This window comes from Hyla sarda, chromosome 5, assembly GCF_029499605.1.
Source record: "Hyla sarda isolate aHylSar1 chromosome 5, aHylSar1.hap1, whole genome shotgun sequence".
NCBI lineage: Eukaryota > Metazoa > Chordata > Amphibia > Anura > Hylidae > Hyla > Hyla sarda.
The window spans coordinates 336,178,798-336,200,388 of record NC_079193.1 but is presented as its reverse complement, the minus strand read 5'-3'; positions in this window follow the sequence as shown (position 1 = coordinate 336,200,388).

Below are 21,591 nucleotides of genomic sequence, written 5' to 3'. Positions count from 1 at the left end.
TTTAGGTATCTATGAATACTTGATGACCACCATTGTGGGGCTGGTAATGGCGGCTATTTTGGTTTGGTAAGTTAAATGATAAGATGGGGTAGCAATGATGAACTATGTTAGTGCTATGTATAGTGTGAAATATGCAATATCATCAGACAGTATTGTCCAAAAATCATGATTGGTGACACTTAAAAATTTTTTTTTATGCTGTTAGGCTTTGTTGAAAACTAACTTACCGTAAAAAAAATTAAAGGGGTATTCCAGGAAAAAACTTTTTTATATATATCAACTGGCTCCAGAAAGTTAAACAGATTTGTAAATGACTTCTATTAAAAAATCTTAATCCTTTCAGTACTTATGAGCTTCTGAAGTTAAGGTTGTTCTTTTCTGTATAAGTTCTCTCTGATGACACGTGTCTCGGGAACCGCCCAGTTTAGAAGAGGTTTGCTATGGGAATTTGCTTCTAAACTGGGCGTTTCCCAAGACACATGTCATCAGAGAGCACTTAGACAGAAAAGAACAACCTTAACTTCAGAAGCTCATAAGTACTGAAAGGATTAAGATTTTTTAATAGAAGTAATTTACAAATCTGTTTAACTTTCTCGAGCCAGTTGATAGATATGAAAAAGTTTTTTTTTCCTGGAATACCCCTTTAACTTTTATTATGAATAACTGAGCATTAGGTTCTTTTCCAAAGTGCCTTACATTCAGATCATGACAGGTTTGACTACCAAAGAGGAGATTATACAGCTTTTATTTTTTTATTTTTGGAGAGATCACTTTGGAATATATTTAGATCATAAAATAACTCTGCAGGTAACCGCGTCGATAAAGGTTCTGTATCCAGGCAACCGGTTATGTTCTTACTGTAAATTCCGAACATTGTTACAGAAATACAGCTCCAGTCTGCCCGGTTGCTATATGATTATTCACCGCTCTTCATAGGCGTCCCCCATGGAGCCCCTTTCATCTGTAGTTTAATTGTAGCAATGGCGTCAAATAGCCCCCTCATCGAATTAAATAAAAACCTATTAATTTCGGTGAATCGTACCCCTGTGTTTTACTATTCATTGACATCCTACCTTTTAGCACTTATAAAAGTCCATTATAAAAGTCGCTCGTTCTTAACTTCCATAATAGCCTTCTCTATAACTCTTCGCTGTTCTTCACTTTGGGTTGTACAGCAAATATGTATTTATTTTATTGTGTTTTTTAATAATTTTTTTTCTTAATTGTTGATTTTATAACAAATGCTTTTTTTTTTACATTGTACTTAATTATATAAAATTAACAAATAAAAGATACTACATCATGTTTAAGAGGTTTTTTTTTTCTTACCTTATATTAAAGGGGTAGTCCAGTGGTAAGGATAGGGGTTAAGTTTGAGATCGCGGGGGGTCCGACCGCTGGGGCCCCCTGCGATCTCTCTGTACGGGGGCCAGGCTCTCCGGCCAGATATCGGGTGTCGACCCCCGCACGAAGCGGCAGCCGACAGGCCCCCTCAATACATCCCTATGGCAGAGCCGGAGATTGCCGAAGGCAGCGCTTCGGCTCTGCCATAGAGTTGTATTGAGGGGACGTGTCGGCCGCCGCTCCGTGCGGAGGTCGACACGCCCCCTTCCCGCGGGCTGCCAGGGCCCCGTACAGGAGATCGCAGGGGGCCCCAGCGGTCGGACCCCCCACGATCTGCAACTTATCCCCTATCCTTAGGATAGGGGATAAGTTGTTCACCACTGGGTCACCACTGGACTACTCCTTTAATAGCGACGTTGACTACAATTGGCTGTTAGTACTATCCTGTACTCGATTATTGGGCTTCAGATTATTCTTTAGAGAGGTTTAATACCAAGAAAATTCTGGAAGTAGCAGACTCTAAATGGATACTCTGGGAGAAAACAAAGGTTTTCAGATCAACTGGTGCCAGAAAGTTATACAGATTTTTAAGTTACTTGTATTAAAAAATATTAATCCTTCCAGTAATTATCAGCTGCTGTATGCTCCAGAGGAAGTTGTGTAGTTCTTTCCATTCCACAGTGCTCTCTGCTGACACCTCTGTCCGTGTCAGCAACTGTCCAGAGCAGAAGAGGTTTGCTATGAGGATATGCTTCTATTCTAGAAATCTTCTGATACAGAGGTGTCAGCAGAGAGCACTGTGGTCAGACTGGAAAGAACTACACAACATCCACTGGAGCATACAGCAGCTGATAAGTACTGGAAGGATTAAGATTATTAAATAGAATTAATTTACAAATCTGTATAATTTGGCACCAGTGGATTTGTTCCCCCCCCCCCTCCAGTGGAATACCCATTTAAGGCATTGTTTCCCAATCAGGGGGCCTCCAACTGTTGCAAAACTACAACTCCCACCATGCTCGGCTAGCCTTTGGCCTTTTGGCATCAGCTGGAGGCACCCTGTTGGGAAACACTGCTTTAGAATGGGGTTATTCGTAGCACATCCACAGCGTATTTTATGCTGCGGATGCACTACTGACCATCTCTAGAGTGTGCCTCCTGCTGTGCCCTTGCTTTTGTCTGCCCGTAGCACTAATCCACCACTACAAGCAGGCACACAGTAATCTGCGAGTCTCTGCGCATGCACACTGTGGTCAGAGACATCGCAGTTGCTCCCCCTGCTTCAAGCTAGGCTGATAGCGTCAGCAATATCTGTGAGTAACAAAGAAAAGGATCTACTGTATAAAGTGCACACACAAATATTGTAATAGATAAATAAATCACATCTTTATTATGTCAACAGAGGAACAAATTACATTTAAAAGTAATTAAAAAGGCTCAATAGCGAGCAAAAAAACAACTAGGGGAGGGGCCATGAACCCCCTAACCCCTACACTAAAAAGTAAACAATAATAGTGTAAGGCAAACCACAGACGGAGGAGCGGGTGTACAAATAGACGCAGGGCAGGGTGACTGGAACCCCACGCGTTCCTCCCCCCCGATAGGGTGACTTCCTCAGGGGTGTTGTCACCCTAGAGTGACGGAACGCGTGGGGTTCCAGTCACCCTGCCCTGCGTCTATTTGTACACCCGCTCCTCCGTCTGTGGTTTGCCTTACACTACTATTGTTTACTTATTATTAATATTGTGTGTTTGGGCAGCTATCCTTCTTATATTCATATTTGTTCTTATTTCTCTATGTGTATTCTGTTGGAGCATTGGTATATTATTATTTTTGTATCAAGTACAGGGCAGTGTAGGGGTTAGGGGGTTCATGGCCCCTCCCCTAGTTGTTGTGTTTTGCTCGCTATTGAGCCTTTTTAATTGCTTTTAAATGTCATTTGTTTCTCTTTGTATAGCATGTGGTTTACATAATAAAGATGTGATTTATTTATCTATTACAATATTTGGGTGTGCACTTTATACAGTAGATCCTTTTCTTTGTTACAAATTGTGTGCCTTTTGCTGTTAGTAGCACCCCTATTAATATAGTATGTAGGTTGAGCCCGTTCTCCCTTCTCTTCACAGCAATGTCTGTGAGTACGCTGCACAGGCGATTTTTGGGGCATAAAAACGCCAGAAAAAACGCCAGAAAAACTGCCACAGTTTTCCCCTGCGTTTTGGCATTTTTTCTGGCGTTTTTTCTGGCGTTTTTACCTTTGTGTGGAATTTGCCGTTTTTGGCCCCTCTTGCTTTTTTTTTTTTTTTTACTAAATAGTTGGGTACCAAAAAAAAAAAAAAAAAAAAAAGATGCAGTAGGGATTTAAAAATGTATTTAACTAAATGTTTATTTTTTGTAACAAAATTGTAATAATTTTTTTTATAAAGTGTGTGTGTTTAACTTTTTTTTTCTCTTTTTCCCCCAAATTTTTTATGTAGTACTACTACTCCCAGCATGGAACACACTGTTCCATGATGGGAGTAGTAGTACATGTACCATAGACATATCGCCCCAGGTGTCAGTCTGACACCCGATGTGATCGTCCATAATATAGCAGAGACGCGGCTCTATACAGCGCTCACATCTCTGCTCTATTCACATTACTCATTCATATTTCCCACCCAGAGCTGTGATTGGCCGGATGGTTGCAGCCAATCACAGCTCTGAGGGAAAAATGAATGAATGAGCGGCCGGCCCGGAGTACAGTGCAGAGCAGGGATGCGAGCGATGTATACAGCCGCTCCATCTCTGCTATAGACAGGACGGTTACATCGGGTTCAGTAGTGACACCCGCTGTGATATGTCCTTTAGCAGGCACTACTACTCCCAACATGGAGCACACTCTGCTCCATGCTGGGAGCTGTTGTACCTGCATTAATAGACAGATTGCAGCGAGTGTAACTTCTGACACCCGCTGCGATCTGTCTATTAATGCAGGTACTACAGCTCCCAGCATGGAGCAGAGTGTACTCCATGTTGGGAGTAGTAGTACTTGTAGTTAAGGAAAGATCACTGCGGGTATCACTCCTGACACCCGCTGTGATCCTCCTGTATAATGTATAGATGCAGCGGCCCGCGCTCTCCTATGGTCCCCTGCACGGCCGTATATATACACATTCTGATTTCTCACAGAGAGCTGTGATTGGATGGAACCATCTGACCAATCACAGCTCTCTGCGGGAAATATGAATATGTATATATACGTCAGTGCAGGGGACCAGAGAAGAGCGGCCGCCACATCCATACATTATACAGGAGGATCGCAATGGGCGATCTGTCAATAAGTGCAGGTAACTACTACTCCCATCATGGAACAGTGTGTTCCATGCTGGGAGTAGTAGTACTACCTAAAAAATGTAAAAAAAAAAAAATGTGAAAAACACACACACACACACACTACATATTTATTATTGTCGGCTAAATTTTTAGCACTTTACCCGCTTACATAAATTGATCCCTGTTTAAAAATTAATAAACATTTCGTAATAAAAAAGATACATTTCATTAGGTACAATTTTTTCCATCACTACTGTATCTTTTTTTTTAATAAATTTTTACGAAATTTTAATAAAAAAAGGTATCTCCATAATTTTTTTGGATCGCTAAAGTCCAAAAAATATTAAAAATCGCCTGCAAAAACGCAAAATTTAAAACCAACATGGCGTTTTTGCTCTCCCATAGACTTCTATGGGATGAAAACGCCATGATTTCAGGGCAAAAACGCCAAACTAGGTTTTGACAGGCGTTTTGAAAATCGAGGCTCTGAGCCCGAAATTGCTGAAAAACGCCAAAAGGATTAAAAAAACGCCTAACTGAAAAACGCCAAGTGAGTCTGGCATTTTGCAGTTTACCATTGACTTGCAGCTAACATCTGGAAGTGGCGTTTTTTCACAGAAAAAATGCCGTGCAGGAAAATTGGCATTTTTGACTGCGTTTTTGCGAAAAAAAACCCTCAGTGGAGTTCCAGCCTGTGTCTGCTTGTAGCCGCAGATTGCTTTTATGAGCAAACAAAAGCAGGATACATGGGCGCTGAAGGAGGCACACTCTAAGGGAGGTCAGTAGAGCATCCGCTTCGTCAAAAACACTGCAGATGCGCTACATGTGACCCTACCCTTAAGGGGTATTCCAGTTTCTCCCAGCTATAGGTGCACATTTGAGTCAGAGAGCTTGTTTTTCTATTTCTATAGGAGTTGTTCCCATAAGATAAAGTAAAGTAATAAGACATTCGAACACTTGTATAATGTGGAAACAACTTGAAAGTAAAAATACTGTTTCTTTGGCAAAGAGTTGATACAGGTTTTAAAGGGGTACTCCGGCGCTAAGACATCTTATCCCCTATTCAAAGGATAGGGGATAAGATGCCTGATCGCGGGGGTCCCACCGCTCGGGACCCCCGTGATCTTCCACGCCGCACCCCGTTAGAATCAGCCCCCGGAGCGTGCTCGCCCACTCCATAGGCTTGCATTGAGGGGGCGGAGCCGTGATGTCACTATGCTCCGTCCCCGTGATCGCTAGTAATCAGACCCGGAGCAAGCACACTCCGGGGGCTGATTCTAACGGGGTGCGACGTGGAATATCACGGGGGTCCCCAGCGGCGGGACCCCCACGATCAGGCATAAGATGTCTTAGCGCCGGAGTACCCCTTTAAGCATACTTAGATATATTGACTGGGACTTCTCTTGTGTGCTTTTCGCACATGTAAGTGGAGTAACTAGTGTAAATGCAGTTGCAGATAGAATACAGGGACAGTCCAATTTAGTTTCTCCTAAATGTGAGGGGCCTACACAGGTTGGGTCACTGTGCTGAAGATGCTATACTTTACTCACAGGTTAGCAACACAACAATACCCTATGTACACGGAAGAACTTCTGTGACATGTTAGCCACAAAGCACTAGCTCTGATTGTAGGTCTACAAAGGGATATGTGTATGCAGAGGGGCCCTTGTTCAGAAATTCTCTTCTCTGGCCAGAAGATACTCGTTCTTGGAGCTAGAAAACAGGATACAGGAACAATGATGCCCTAACAGCAGAGACTGGAGACTTTTGCATGCAACCAAGATCTGGCTCAAGTGAGATTGTACTTGCTACTGGAACAGGACTTGTGATTTGCTTGTCGCAGGCTTTAACTTGAACAGGACTCAGGAATAGGCCTGTACTGAACTAACTGTAGGGGACACACACTAACTTGGTGTATGCACTTTTCTTTGACTGACTAGTTTGCTTAGCAGGAGCAGAATAAGGAGAGATGCTGTTTCTGTCTTAGATAGACTCTGACTGGACTAAACTGGTTTTGGGCATCTAGCCCTCTGGGGACTGGGGTCTCTTCCCTTAGCCTTTTTGGAAACTTCTGCATATGAGCTGACTGGGGAGTGTCCCCTGTTACTGATAGTCATGCCCCTTTTTTCGAGTTTTCTTTTTCAATTCAGACAGAATTTCTGGTGTAATGTACCAGAATCTGGCGCACAACCCGACAAAACATGTAGGGTTTGCAATAGTAAATGAGGGCCAAGAGTGGAGTGTAGATTTCTTTTGTGGGTTTTAATTTCCTACAATTTATTTTCCATGGTATTTACTAAGGTTTCCCTACATTTTGCTTTCCTTACACATGCTCTGATCTGTGGGGTTTTCCCAGCTCAAATCCACCAAATTTTCTGGGGAAACCTTAGTAAATATGTTGTTTTTTTGTTAAAATGTTCGGGCCATGCCCCGTTTCCCAGTGGCCATGCCCCTTTTTCAGGTTTTCTCAGTAAAATGGAGAGTTAGTCTGTTTTTTTTTTTCAACTCTGGCGCAAATTCTGGCACAGACAGAATTTCTTGTGCAATGCGCCATAATCTGGCATACAACCTGACAAAACATGTCGGGTTTACAATATTAAATCATGGCCAATGCCTCCTGCCTTACACATATTCCTCCAGCCTTCCCCACAAACAATGCCTCCAGCCTCACCCACACACAATGCATTCAGCCTCACCCCACACAGTGACAGAGACATGGGAGACAGGGGTATAGAGAAGTGTATGTGAGTGACAGAGGGGCGTACAGGGGTGACAGAGGGGTGTAGAGGGGTTACAGAGGGGTGTACCGGGTAACAGAGGGGTGTCCAGGGGTGACATAGAGGTTACAAGGGGTGACAGAAGGGTGTAGAGGGGTGACAGAGGGGTGTACGATATAAGAGAGGAGTGTCCAGAGTTGACAGAGGAGTGAAAGAAGGGTGGGGGTGCAGTACCTGAAGCTGAGTAGGCCTCTGTGAGCGCCTCCCCAGGTCCTACCCTACATCCTCACAGCTGCTTCACAGGAGAAGGAGGATACAGGGGGATCAGAGTTGCAGCATCCCGGCAGTTCATATAGACGTCTCTTCCACCCGGCCTGCGTGCCTGTGACTCTCTCACATGGCTGTAGGTCCTGCCGCGCTGTGAGTGAGTTACAGGTTTGCAGGCCGGGATGGAAAATTCAACAATATTTTTGTGTTATCTGTTCCGGACATCCTTAGCCGATGTGCCCCCTTGCAGCAGCACACCTGAGGTAATCGCCTCAGTTGCCAATGTAAGAGACGTTGTGAAGCAGCAGGTAGATTTGTCCATAGTCCACCTGCGCGGTACATCCTTCACCTTTACCTGTCACCCTGCTTGGGGGCACATCAAAGGCCAGGGGCATCAAAAGGGCAGATGCTCTAGCCCTCCTTTCAGTCACTGTGTGAACATCCCTGCAGGGCCAGTTTTAGGCTTAGCGTGGCCCTAGGCAAAATCTAAAGTGGGGCCCCAAAAGTCGTAGTAGTGCACTAACCAGATTTGAACATTTTTGGTCACAAAAAAATATCTAAAAAGCTATTGAAAAGTCCCATCAAAACAAAATGGTACCGATAAAAACTACAAATCACAGCACAAAATATGACCCTCATACATCCCCATATACAGAAAAATAAGAGTTATAGGGATCAGAATAGTACAATTTTATCTTTTTGTATAGTTCCCCCCACATTAGGTAAAGAGTATAGCTCCCCCACATTAGGTTAGCAGTATAGTTCCCCCACATTAGATGCAGTATAGTTCCCCCACATTAGGTTGGCAGTATAGTTCCCCCACATTAGGTGCAGTATAGTTCCCCTCACATTAGGTGCAGTATAGTTTCCCCATATTAGGTGCAGTATAGTCCCCCACATTAGGTGCAGTATAGTTCCCCTCACATTAGGTGCAGTATAGTCCCCCACATTAGGTGCAGTATAGTTCCCCCATATTAGGTGCAGTATAGTCCCCCACATTAGGTGCAGTATAGTTTCCCACATTAGGTGCAGTATACAGTAGTCCCCCACATTAGGTGCAGTATACAGTAGTCCCCCACATTAGGTGCAGTATAGCTCTCCACATTAGGTGTAGTATAGTTCTCTAAATTAGGTGCAGTATAGTTCTCCACATTAGGTGCAGTATAGCTCTCCACATTAGGTGTAGTATAGTTCTCTAAATTAGGTGCAGTATAGTCCCCCACATTAGGTGCAGTATAGTTCCCCTCACATTAGGTGCAGTATAGTCCCCCACATTAGGTGCAGTATAGTTCCCCCATATTAGGTGCAGTATAGTCCCCCACATTAGGTGCAGTATAGTTTCCCACATTAGGTGCAGTATACAGTAGTCCCCCACATTAGGTGCAGTATACAGTAGTCCCCCACATTATGTGCAGTATAGCTCTCCACATTAGGTGTAGTATAGTTCTCTAAATTAGGTGCAGTATAGTTCTCCACATTAGGTGCAGTATAGTTTCCCCACATTAGGTGCAGTATAGTCCCCCACATTAGGTGCAGTATACAGTAGTCCCCTCACATTAGGTGCAGTATACAGTAGTCCCCCCACATTAGGTGCAGTATACAGTAGTTCCCCACATTAGGTGCAGTATATAGTAGGTCCCCACATTAGGTGCAGTATACAGTAGTTCCCACATTAGGTGCAGTATACAGTAGTTCCCCACATTAGGTGCAGTATACAGTAGTCCCCCCACATTAGGGGAAGTATACAGTAGTTCCCCCACATTAGGTGCAGTATACAGTATTTCCCCCATATTAGGTGCAGTATACAGTAGTTCCCCCACATTAGGTGCAGTATACAGTAGTTCCCCCACATTAGGTGCAGTATACAGTAGTTCCCCCACATTAGGTGCAGTATAATTCCCCACATCAGGTGCAGTATACAGTAGTTCCCCACATTAGGTGCAGTATACAGTAGTTCCCCACATTAGGTGCAGTATACAGTAGTTCCCACCACATTAGGTGCAGTATAGTTCCCCCACATTAGGTGCAGTATAGTTCCCCACATTAGGTGCAGTATAGTTCCCCCACATTAGGTGCAGTATAGTTCCCCACATTAGGTGCAGTATAGTTCCCCCACATTAGGTGCAGTATGTTCCCCCACAGACATACAGCCTTCAGCCATATACAGTGTATGGCTGGAGGCTGTATGCCTGTTTACTGCCCCACTTTAGTATTCTAACCACCGCTCCGTCTGTGACGGGGGCCCCCTGCGGGTACGGGGCCTGGAGCTGGTCACTGTTTTAAAGTGGCCGCAGCCGGGCTGCTAATCTTTAACAAAAAGCCAACGCTGCGGCCACTTTAAAACAGTTGCCCCCCTGGTTTGCCCCGCCCTAACGCCGACCCTGCATCCCTGGCTGTTATGGCCATGTAATACATTCTTTTTGTTATTTAAAAACATTTTTTTAAGATTGTACATAGTCATGTAGTATGTGCTGGAGCTATGATTTCTTTTTATGTGAGAATAAATCTGTGTGTGCATCAATATAAAAAATGGAGGCACAGGTGTAAAGTATGGGCCCACATGATCCCAAATACGGCCATAACCCCTATTATAACTGCAGGTCAGCCTTCTCATTTTTGTATACTTTGTGTGCGCAGAGTGTAATTATACAGATATGCACAAATAAGGTCATGCTTACTAGAACTTTTAACCTCATCCTTACCTTTTAGACATTTTGAAAGAAGGAAATGGGAGCCTAAAATAGTGTGTAATACGTGACCAATAAGGATCTGATCAGCAAAGATAATGTACAGAGCCTCGGTCTGACACAAACCACAGTTTTCTGTTCTGTTAAAGGAGTCTGAGACCACAAAAATATACCAAAATTGTGTCTTAATATGTGTTGTCAATTTCCGGCCAATGGGTCCGGCGAATGTAAATGAGAAACCGTCTGTTCCACTGGATATATCAGTCATTGAAGCGGCTCGGCTATAGAAGACATTATCTGGGACAGGTGTCTGGGACATTTCTGCTCATTCAGGTGAGTGATTTCTTTCAGATACTATTGTGGTGGCCCAGTACAGGAGAGGTTACCCCATGCTCCTGCTGTCCTGTCCTGTTTCCCCATTGTAAATATGTTTTACCATGTAAAGTGTTATAAAATGTAATGTTGCTTTAACCTGTTAACCCCTTAAGGACCAGGCACGTATGAGTACGTCCCTGCACCCTGGATCTTAAGGACCAGGCACGTACTCATACGTCCGTGGGAATTTCGCATCCCGCCGCGCGCCGGGCGGGAACCGGACTGGGGTGACTGCTGATATCGATATCGATCAGCAGTCACCCCGCGCAAATGCCCAGGGGGGGTCAGAATTTACACTTGCGATTTGTGCGATTCCGGGTCATTCCGGGTCTATGGTGACACGGTGACCCGGAATATAAGGGGGATTGCGGGTGTCTAAGACACCCACAATCCCCCTGAAGGGATAGGAGTGAGGTGGCAGGGGTGCCACCCCTCCTATTCCTGCTATTGGTGGTCTAGACGCTACCACCAATAGCAGATCTGGGGCGGGGGTTAACTTTAGTTTTCCCCGTCCTGCCCACCCACAATAGGCGGGGCACAACGGGGAACCGACAGAGGACCGGCGCCGAAGTCCACTTACCGATCTGCGGAGGCTGCGGGCAACGATTGGCGTCGGAGATCGGCGGGCGGCGATGTCGTGCAGCAAGCTCCCTGGATCCGACGGAAGCTGGTAAGTTGCCTAGCAACATCTGGAGGGTTGCAGTCCGAGACCACTATATAGTGGTCTCTATATTGTAGCACTCCAGATGTTGCAAAACTACAACTCCCAGCATGCCCAGACAGCTGTTTGGGCATGCTGGGAGTTGTAGTTTTGCAACAGCTGGAGGGCTACAGTTTGAGACCACTATATGGTAGTCTCTGAACTATAGCCCTCAAGATCTTGCAAAACTACAACTCCTAGCATGCCCACACAACTGTTTGCTGTCTGGGCAAGCTGGGATTTGTAGTTTTGCAGCATCTGGAAGGCCACAGTTTGCAGTGGTCTCTATACTGTAGCTCTCCAGATGTTGCAAAACTGCAAATCCCAGCATGCTGGGAATTGTAGTTGCGATCCCTCCAGCTGTTGCATAACTACATCTCCCAGCATGCCCTTCGGTGATCAGTACATGCTGGGAGTTGTAGTTTTGCCACAGCTGGAGGCACACTGGTTGGAAAATATTGAGTTAGATAACAGAGCCTAACTGAAGGTTTTCCAACCAGTGTGCCTCCAGCTGTTGCAAAAGTACAACTCCCAGCCTGCATGGTCTGTCAGAACATGCTGGGAGTTGTAGTTTTGAAACAGCTGAAGGTTTGCCCCCCCATGTGAACGTACAGGGTACATTCACACGTGCGGGTTTACAGTAAGTTTTCTGCTTCAAGTATGAGCTGTGGCAAATTTTTCGCCGCAGCGCAAACTCCTAGCGGTAAACTCACTGTAAGCGCCCGCCAGTGTGAATGTACCCTAAAAACACTACACTACACTAACACAAAATAAAGAGTAAAACACTACATATACACCCCCTTACACTGTCCGTCCCCCCTCAATAAAAATAAAAAACGTATTGTACGGCAGTGTTTCCAAAACGGAGCCTCCAGCTGTTGAAAAACAACAACTCCCAGCATTTCCGGACAGCCACTGACTGTCCAGGCATGCTAGGAGTTTAGCAACAGCTGGAGGCACCCTGTTTGGGAATCACTGGCGTAGAATACCCCTATGTCCACCCCTATGCAATCCCTAATTTAGTCCTCAAATGCGCATGGCGCTCTCTCACTTTGGAGCCCTGTTGTATTTCAAGGAAACAGTTTAGCGCCACATATGGGGTATTTCCGTACTCGGGAGAAATTACACTACAAATTTTGGGGGGCTTTTTCTCCTTTTACCCCTTATGAAAAGGAAAAGTTGGGGTCTACACCAGCCTGTTAGTAGAAAACGCCAGTGTTGGAGTGGTGTCGCTCCGATCTCCTCCTTCCTACTTAGGATATTTTCTGTATGTATACCCCCCAATCTTGCATGTATACCTTTGTGGTGCTGTTTTGATTTTTCTTTTGGGACACTGGACAGTGACATCTTTTACTATGTAATACTGTTGCACTTCAGTACTGTTTTGCATTATTGCACATATAGGTATCCTGATACTTGATTTATGCATATGCACTTTATTGGGGACAGTAATATTTTATAGTTGTATATTGTCATAAGGGTTACTGGAGGGGCTCGGAGTTACACCCCTTTGTTTTGCCACTTGTTTTTTCTCCCCTTGGGGATTGTTTCCTCTCTTGTTTTTATGTTACTAAATAAAGAAATATACTGTTTATATGAATTGGTGAAACGACTCCTTTTTCTTTTGTGTGTATATATAGTGTGGCTTTGGGAGATCATAGAGCATATAATATATTTGGGTCAGTTTTATTGATTATTTATTTAATGGTGGTTATCCACTAATGTTATCATTAGACCCATAATCGGATACAGTTTTTTACCAGCCTGTTAGTGTAAAAAAAAATATTTTTTACACTAACATGCTGGTGTTGCCCTTTACTTTTTATTTTCACAAGAGGTAAAAGGAAAAAAAGACCCCCAAAATTTGTAACGCAATTTCTCCTGAGTGCAGAAATACCCCATATGGGCGTAAAATGCTCTGCGGATGCACAACAAGGCTCAAGAGTGAGAGCACACTATGTACATTTGAAGCCTAAATTGGTGATTTGCACAGGGGTGGCTGATTTTACAGCGGTTCTGACATAAACGTAAAAACATAAATACCCACATGTGATCCCATTTTGGAAACTACACCCCTCACAGAATGTAACAAGGGGTATAGTGAGCCTTAACACCCCACAGGTGTTTGACAAATTTTCGTTAAAGTTGGATGGGAAAATGAAAAAAATTATTTTTTTCACTAAAATGCTGGTGTTAACCTAAATTTTTCATTTTCACAAGGGAAAATAGGAAAAAAGCCCCCCAAAATTTGTAACCCCATTTCTTCTGAGTAAGAAAATACCCCAAATGTGGATGTAAAGTACTTGGCGGACGAACTACAATGCTCAGAAGAGAGGGAGCGCCATTGGGATTTTGAAGAGAAAATGTGTCCGGAATTGAAGGCCACATGTGTTTACAAAGCCCCCATAGTGCCAGAACAATGGACCCCCCAACATGTGACCCCATTTTGGAAACTACACCCCTCACATAATGTAATAAGGGGTATAGTGAGCATTTACACCCCACAGGTGTCTGACAGATTTTTGGAACAGTGGTCTGTAAAAATGAAAAATTTAATTTTTCATTTGCTCATCCCACTGTTCCAAAGATCTGTCAAATGCCAGTGGGGTGTAAATACTCACTGCACCCCTTATTAAATTCTGTGAGGGGTGTAGTTTCCAAAATGGGGTCACATGTGGGGGGGTCCACTGTTATGGCACCACGGGGGGATTTGTAAACTCACATGGCCCCTGACTACCATTCCAAACAAATTCCCTCTTCAAAAGCTCAATGGGGCTCCTCCTCTTCTGAGCATTGTAGTTTGACCACACATGGGGTATTTCCATACTCAGAAGAAATGGGGTTACAAATTTTGGGGGTTATTTTCTGCAATTAACCCTTGAAAAAATGTGAAATTTGGGGGGAAACACACATTTTAGTGAAAAAAAAATTTTTTTTTACATATGCAAAAGTCGTGAAACACCTGTGGGGTATTAAGGCTCACTTAATTCCTTGTTACGTTCCTCAAGGGTCTAGTTTACAAAATAGTATGCCATGTGTTTTTTTTTTTGCTGTTCTGGCACCATAGGGGCTTCCTAAATGCAACATGCCCCCCAAAAACCATTTCAGAAAAACGTACTCTCCAAAATCCCCTTGTCGCTCCTTCGCTTCTGAGCCCTCTACTGCGCCCGCCGAACACTTTACATAGACATATGAGGTATGTGCTTACTCGACAGAAATTGGGCTACAAATATAGGTATACATTTTCTCCTTTTACCCCTTGTAAAAATTCAAAAATTGGGTCTACATGAACATGCAAGTGTAAAAAATTAAGATTGTGAATTTTCTCCTTCACTTTGCTGCTATTCCTGTGAAACACCTAAAGGGTTAAAACGCTGACTGAATGTCATTTTGAATACTTTGGAGGGTGCAGTTTTTATAATGGGGTCTTTTATGGGGTATTTCTAATATGAAGACCCTTCAAATCCACTTCAAACCTGAACTGGTCCCTGAAAAATAGTGAGTTTGAAAATTTTGTGAAAAATTGGAAAATTGCTGCTGAACTTTGAAGCCCTCTGGTGTCTTCCAAAAGTAAAAACTCATCAATTTTATGACGCAAACATAAAGTAGACATATTGTATATGTGGATTTAAAATTTTTTATTTGGAATATCCATTTTCCTTACAAGCAGAGAGCTTCAAAGTTAGAAAAATGCAAAATTTTCAATTTTTTCATCACATTTTGGGATTTTTCACCAAGAAAGGATGCAAGTTACCACTAAAATTAACCACCATGTTAAAGTAGAATATGTCACGAAAAAACAATCTCGGAATCAGAATGATAACTAAAAGCATTCCAGAGTTATTAATGTTTAAAGTGACAGTGGTCAGATGTTCAAAAAACGCTCTGGTCCTAAGGTGTAAAATGGCCTGGTCGTCCTGAGTCCTTTCCCTTTCTATAACGCGGGACCATGGCGTGGCCCCGCGTCATAGCGAGTCGGGCCCGGCCTATTAGGCCTAATAGGCCGGGACCCGTGGCTAATAACGCGCGGCATTTATCGCGGTGCCGTGCGCTAGTAACTCTTTAGACGTGGCGTTCAAAGTTGTACGCCGCATCTAAAGTGAAAGTAAAACATTGGCGGTTAGCTCAGGGAGCTTTTTGGGATGGCCGCAATGAAATCGCGGCATCCCAAACAGCTGTAAGACAGCAGGAGGGTCCCTTACCTTGCCTTCTGGTGTCCAATCGCCAAATGACTTCTCAGTGCCTGAGATCCAGGCATGAGCAGTCAAGCGGCAGAATCATTGATAAATGGTTTCCTATGAGAAACCATTGATCAATGTAAAAGATCAGTGTGTGCAGTGTTATAGCCCCCTATGGGAGCTATAACATTGCAAAAAAAAGTGGAAAAAAAAAGTTTACAAAGATCATTTAACCCCTTCCCTAATGAAAGTTTGAATCACCCCACAATTACCATTTAAAAAAAAAAAAAATGCGAAATAAAATAAACTTGTGTGGTATCACCGCGTGCGGAAATGTCCAAATTATAAAAATATCTAATTAATTAAACCGCACGGTCAATGGGGTACGCGCAAAAAAATTCCAAAGTCCAAAATAGTGTCACTTTTAATATCATGAAAAAATGAATAAAAAGCGAACAAAAAGTGTGATCAATGCAAAAATGGTACCGCTAAAAACTTCAGATCACGGCGCAAAAAATGAGCCCTCAAACCGCCCCATACACATAAAAATAAAAAAGTTATAGGGGTCAGAAAATGACAATATTAAACATATACATTTTTGTGCATGTAGTTATGATTTTTTCCATAAGTACGACAAAATAAAACCTATATAAGTAGGGTATCATTTTAATCGTATTGACCTACAGAATAAAGGGAATGGGTAATGTAGAGCGTAGAAACGGAAGCCCCCAAAATTACAAAATGGTGTTTTTTCTTCAATTTTGTCGCACGATGATTTTTTATTGTTTCGTCGTAGATTTTTGGGTAAAATGACTGATGTCATTACAATGTAGAATTGGTGGCAAAAAAAATAAGCCTTCATTTGGATTTTTAGGTGCAAAATTGAAAGAGTTATGATTTTTTAAAGGTAAGAAGGAAAAAATGAAAGTGCAAAAATGGAAAAAACCCTGGTCCTTAAGGGGTTTAGAGTCGTACCATGTGATATGTCATGTGATTGTTACCCTGGAGGTACCAGTGACCAGGTGATCCCAAGAGTAACCTATGGGCTCCCTGCTAGTCTCCCCCATATAAGCCCTGGGTGGAGCTTCTCTTTGCACATTTCCCTCACTCGTCACCACAAATGTACTGACATTGGTCCCAGTTCCCAATAACTTACTTTGTGAGCAATTAAACAGACTGAAAGTCTCTGAATATGCCTTTTACCACTTTTTTCGTTGTTGCTGGTAAAAGAGGTACAGTCCTGCACGGTAGGCGGTTTGTAATCCAGTCGTCCTGTTTGCTGCTAGTATATTTCATAAAATGATTAAATAAAAGAAAATATTTTTTTGTGGATTCTGACTGTGCTGGACATCTGGTCTTTTACTGGGGCCTGCACAGGTTGTTTTACTGCAGTGTTGATACTTGAAAAGACTTTACTCACAGTTAAGTACAGTGCCCTACATCAGGATGTACGCTAAAGTTGATAGCCAGTGACGTGACAGCCAGGTAGCACTGGAAGCCCTCAAAGAGTTAAGTGTTTGCACAGGAGTCCTTGCTCCGCTATTTCCCTCTTCTGATTGGTCGATTCTCCCCTCTCGTACACGGAAATAAGAATTTGGAAATTAATGCCCTCTCATAGTGGACTGGCGACAGTCTTGGGTAAAAACCTACTGAATGCCACACAGTGCCATGATCACTGTTATTTAACCCAGATGTGACTGAGGTCAGATTTTAGAATGTGGATTTTCAGGCAAAAGCCAGGGCTCGGTTACTTGTTTGTAGCGGTCTTTAGCTTTAACCTTTTAAGGACACCGGGCGTATGCATACGCCCTGCATCCCGAGTCCTTAAAGGACAACTGCAGCGCAATATACACTTATCCCCTATCTACAAGATAGGGGATAAGTGTTTGATCGCGGGGGGTCCGACCGCTGGGACCCCCCGAGATCTCCCTAACGGGACGCCGCCATTAGTTTTCATAGTAAGTGCTAAGGCGCGTAGCGTCGTCCTAGAGGTTGACGGTGACGTCCCGTCTCCTCCACGTCCCCTCCCCGTCCCCATACAGTTCTATGGGGGAGCCGGGGAGGCACGAACACTGCCTCCGCGCCTCTCCCATAGAGATGCATGGAGGAGGCATGCCGGCCGCAACGTCATGCTGCGGCAGGCACGCCCCCTGCACGGGAGAGCCGCGGCACAGCCTCGGCCCCGTACAGGAGATCGTGGGGGGTCCCAGCGGTCGGACCCGTCGCAATCAAACACTTATCCCCTATCTTGTAGATAGGGGATAAGTGTATATTAAGCTGCAGTTGTCCTTTAAGGACGTGGGGCGTATGCATACGCCCCTGGAAATTCTGGTCCCCGCCGCTAGCCGGTTGGGGACCGGACCAGAATGCCTGCTGAAATCATTCAGCAGGCATCCCGGCACATCACCGAGGGGGGGCCTGAGACCCCCCCATGTCGGCGATCGCATGTCAATTCAGACATGCGATTTTCTGCTATTCCGGGCTGATCGGGTCTCTGGTGACCCGATCACCCGGAAAATAGGGATGATTGGAGCTTTCAGTGACAGCCCTGATCATTCTGAGGGATAGGAGCGAGGTCGCAGTGCTGCAATCTCCTCCTATCCCCTGCCATTGGTCAGAGCTGATTCTGACCAATGGCAGGGCAGGACAGTGGGTTGCCATGGCAACCCACCGTTCTGCCCACCCCTGGAAGTCGAGGGGAACATGGGGAGAAGATGGAGGCCGGTACCTGGAGGAGAAGATGCCTGGGGACCCCCGATCGTTGCTGTAGACTGCTGGATCTTGGCTCAGGTAGGGAAACCATGTTGGGGGGATGAAAGAAAAGTGATCTTTACTGTGGCAACCACTAGGAAGGCTTCTAGTCACAGTGGTGCCCAAACGGTAGCCCTACAGCTGTTGCCAAACTACAACTCTCAGCATGCCTAGACTGCCCAGGCATGCTGGGAGTTGTAGTTCTGTAACATCTGTCACCAGATTTAGCAATTTTCATGAAATTTTTGAAAATTGCTGCTCTACTTTGAAGCCCTCTAATTCTTTCAAAAAGCAAAAATATGTCCACTTTATGATGCCAACATATAGTGGACATATTGTATTTGTGAATAAAAATAAAATGTATTGGGAATATCCATTTCCTTACAAGTAGAGAGCTTCAAAGTTAGAAAAATGCTAAATTTTCTAAATTTTCAGGAAATTTGGGATTTTTCACCAAAAAAGGATGCAAGTAACGCTGAAAATTTGCCACCAAAATAAAGTAGAATATGTCACGAAAAAACAATCTCAGAATCAGAATATTCCGTAAAAGCGTTTTCGAGTTATTAATTCTTAAAGCGACGATGGTCAGAATTGCGAAAAAGGGCTCAGTCCTTAAGGTGAAAAAGGGCTGCGTCCTTAAGGGGTTAATAGGATACTGACAAAGCCTTAACATTTTCTCACATGACCTAGTAGGGAGCAGACAAGCACTTATACCCCATGCCTAAGTTAGAAAATACTAATCTGGTTCTAGCTCTCTGGGGAGAGTGGGCTGGACTTGGGAGACTCCTCCCTCAGACTTTCTAGTAGTTTCTCCATAGAATGTAGCTGAGTTGAGTCATGTGACCAATGTTCTATTTATGTTGTATTCTTACACATATATAGCTCCCCAGTGGTAGAAGAAAAGGGTAACCTGTTAACACTTATATATCTGTATTACCTCAGTTTATGCAGTAGTAGAAATGTAGTGCAGAAATTTGCAAGTTATGCAACTTTAACTCATGATACTGACATATATAAATGGGCACTGTCAGATACAAAACTTTTGATATGTTGTAAAGCATGCAAAACTAATAGGTTTTCCAAATGCTTTTATTAGAATATTTTCAGTATTTCATACTGAAAAAGCCAAACAACTGCCCCCCCCCCCCCGCCTGCTTGGACACATACTAGTCCTGCTGTGTCCATGCATCATCCCCTATGTCATGGACACACTTCCTTGATTGACAGTTGTGAGCGCAGGGCTCAGAGCTGGAGGAAAAATCCTCCCACTGTCATCTTGTGTCTCGCTACTGTCAGTGAGGACAAGCTGGGAGTTGTAGTTTTGCTAATGCTAGGGGAGATGTGAGCAGACAGCATACTGAGGGAGGGGGCGGAGACCACAGTGAGGCCACACCCCCTCACATTGAGAGGAATTCAGACTAGTGAGTGAAATTAAAAGTGTAATATATATATAAAACTCAACGTGTGTATATATGTATGTATGTATGTATGTATGTGTGTATGTATGTATGTATGTATGTGTGTATGTATGTATGTATGTATGTGTGTATGTATGTATGTATGTGTGTATGTATGTATGTGTGTATGTATGTGTGTATGTATGTATGTATGTGTGTATGTATGCGTGTATGTATGAATGTGTGTATGTTCCACAAAAACTTTCAAACGGATAAAGATATTAACATGAAACTTGGCCACATGTTACTTATATGTCAACATCAAACATAGGATAGGTGATTTAACCCTTACTCACCCCCATTTGCCAGGGGCGGGGCTTATGTTTAAAGTCCCATGCAAGCCAATGGGAAATATCTGTTACTGCATAACTTCCAAACGGCTGGAGATATTTCTATACTACTTGGTCACATGTTACTTATATGTCCACTTAAAATATAGGATGGTTAATTTAACCCTTAACTACCCCCATTTGTGAGGGTCAGGGTTTTTGTTTAAAGTCCCATGCAAATCAATGGGAAATGTATGTTCCCATATAATTTCCGTATGGCTGGAGCTATTTCAATACCTAGTACACCTATTACCGGACGGGATATGAGGACAGGATGGGAAGTCGGGATAGGAGGTCGAGATAGGAGATCGGGATAGGAGTTCGGGATAGGAGTTTGGGATAGGAGGACGGGATAGGAGGACAGGATAGGAGGTCTGGATAGGAGGTCTGGATAGGAGGCTTGGATAGGAGGTCAAGATAGGAGGTCGAGATAGGAGGTCGAGATATGAGGACAGGAAAGGAGGACGGGATAGGAGAATGGGATAGGAGGATGGGCTAGGATGTTGAGATAGGAGGACGGGATAGGAGGACGGGATAGGAGGACGGGATAGGAGGTCGGGACAGGAGGTCAGGATAGGAGGTCGAGATAGGAGGTTGAGATAGGAGGTTGAGATAGGAGCACGGGATAGGAGGTCAAGATAGGAGGACGGGATAGGAGGTCGGGATAGGAGGTCGGGATAGGAGGTCGAGATAGGAGGATGGGATAGGAGGTCGAGATATGAGGACGGGAAAGGAGGACGGGATAGGAGGTTGAGATAAGAGGACGAGATAGGAAGACGGGATAGGAGGTCGGGATAGGAGGACGGGATAGGAGGTCGGGATAGGAGGTCGGGATAGGAGGTCGGGACAGGAGGTCGAGATAGGACGGGATAGGAGGTCGGGCTATGGCGTTTGGATATGACAACAATATATGAGGACAGGATATGAAGTCAAAAGCTTCCGCCTTTGTTTATTTTCCTCCCCAACAAGGATTAGTGTTACGCCTAGCGCTCCGGGTCCCCGCTCCTCCCCGGAGCGCTCACGGCGTCTTTCTCCCTGCAGCGCCCCGGTCAGTCCCGCTGACCGGGAGCGCTGCACTGTCATGGCCGTTGGGGATGCGATTCGCACAGCGGGACGCGCCCGCTCGCGAATCGCATCCCAGGTCACTTACCCGTCCCGGTCCCCTGCTGTCATGTGCTGGCGCGCGCGGCTCCGCTCTCTAGGGCGCGCGCGCGCCAGCTCTCTGAGACTTAAAGGGCCAGTGCACCAATGATTGGTGCCTGGCCCAATTAGCTTAATTGGCTTCCACCTGGTCCCTGACTATATCTGGTCTCCTCCCTTGCACTCCCTTGCCGGATCTTGTTGCCTTGTGCCAGTGAAAGCGTTTAGTGTGTCCAAAGCCTGTGTACCTGAACTTCTGCTACCCATCCTGACTACGAACCTTGCCGCCTGCCCCCGACCTTCTGCTACGTCTGACCTTGCCTCTGCCTAG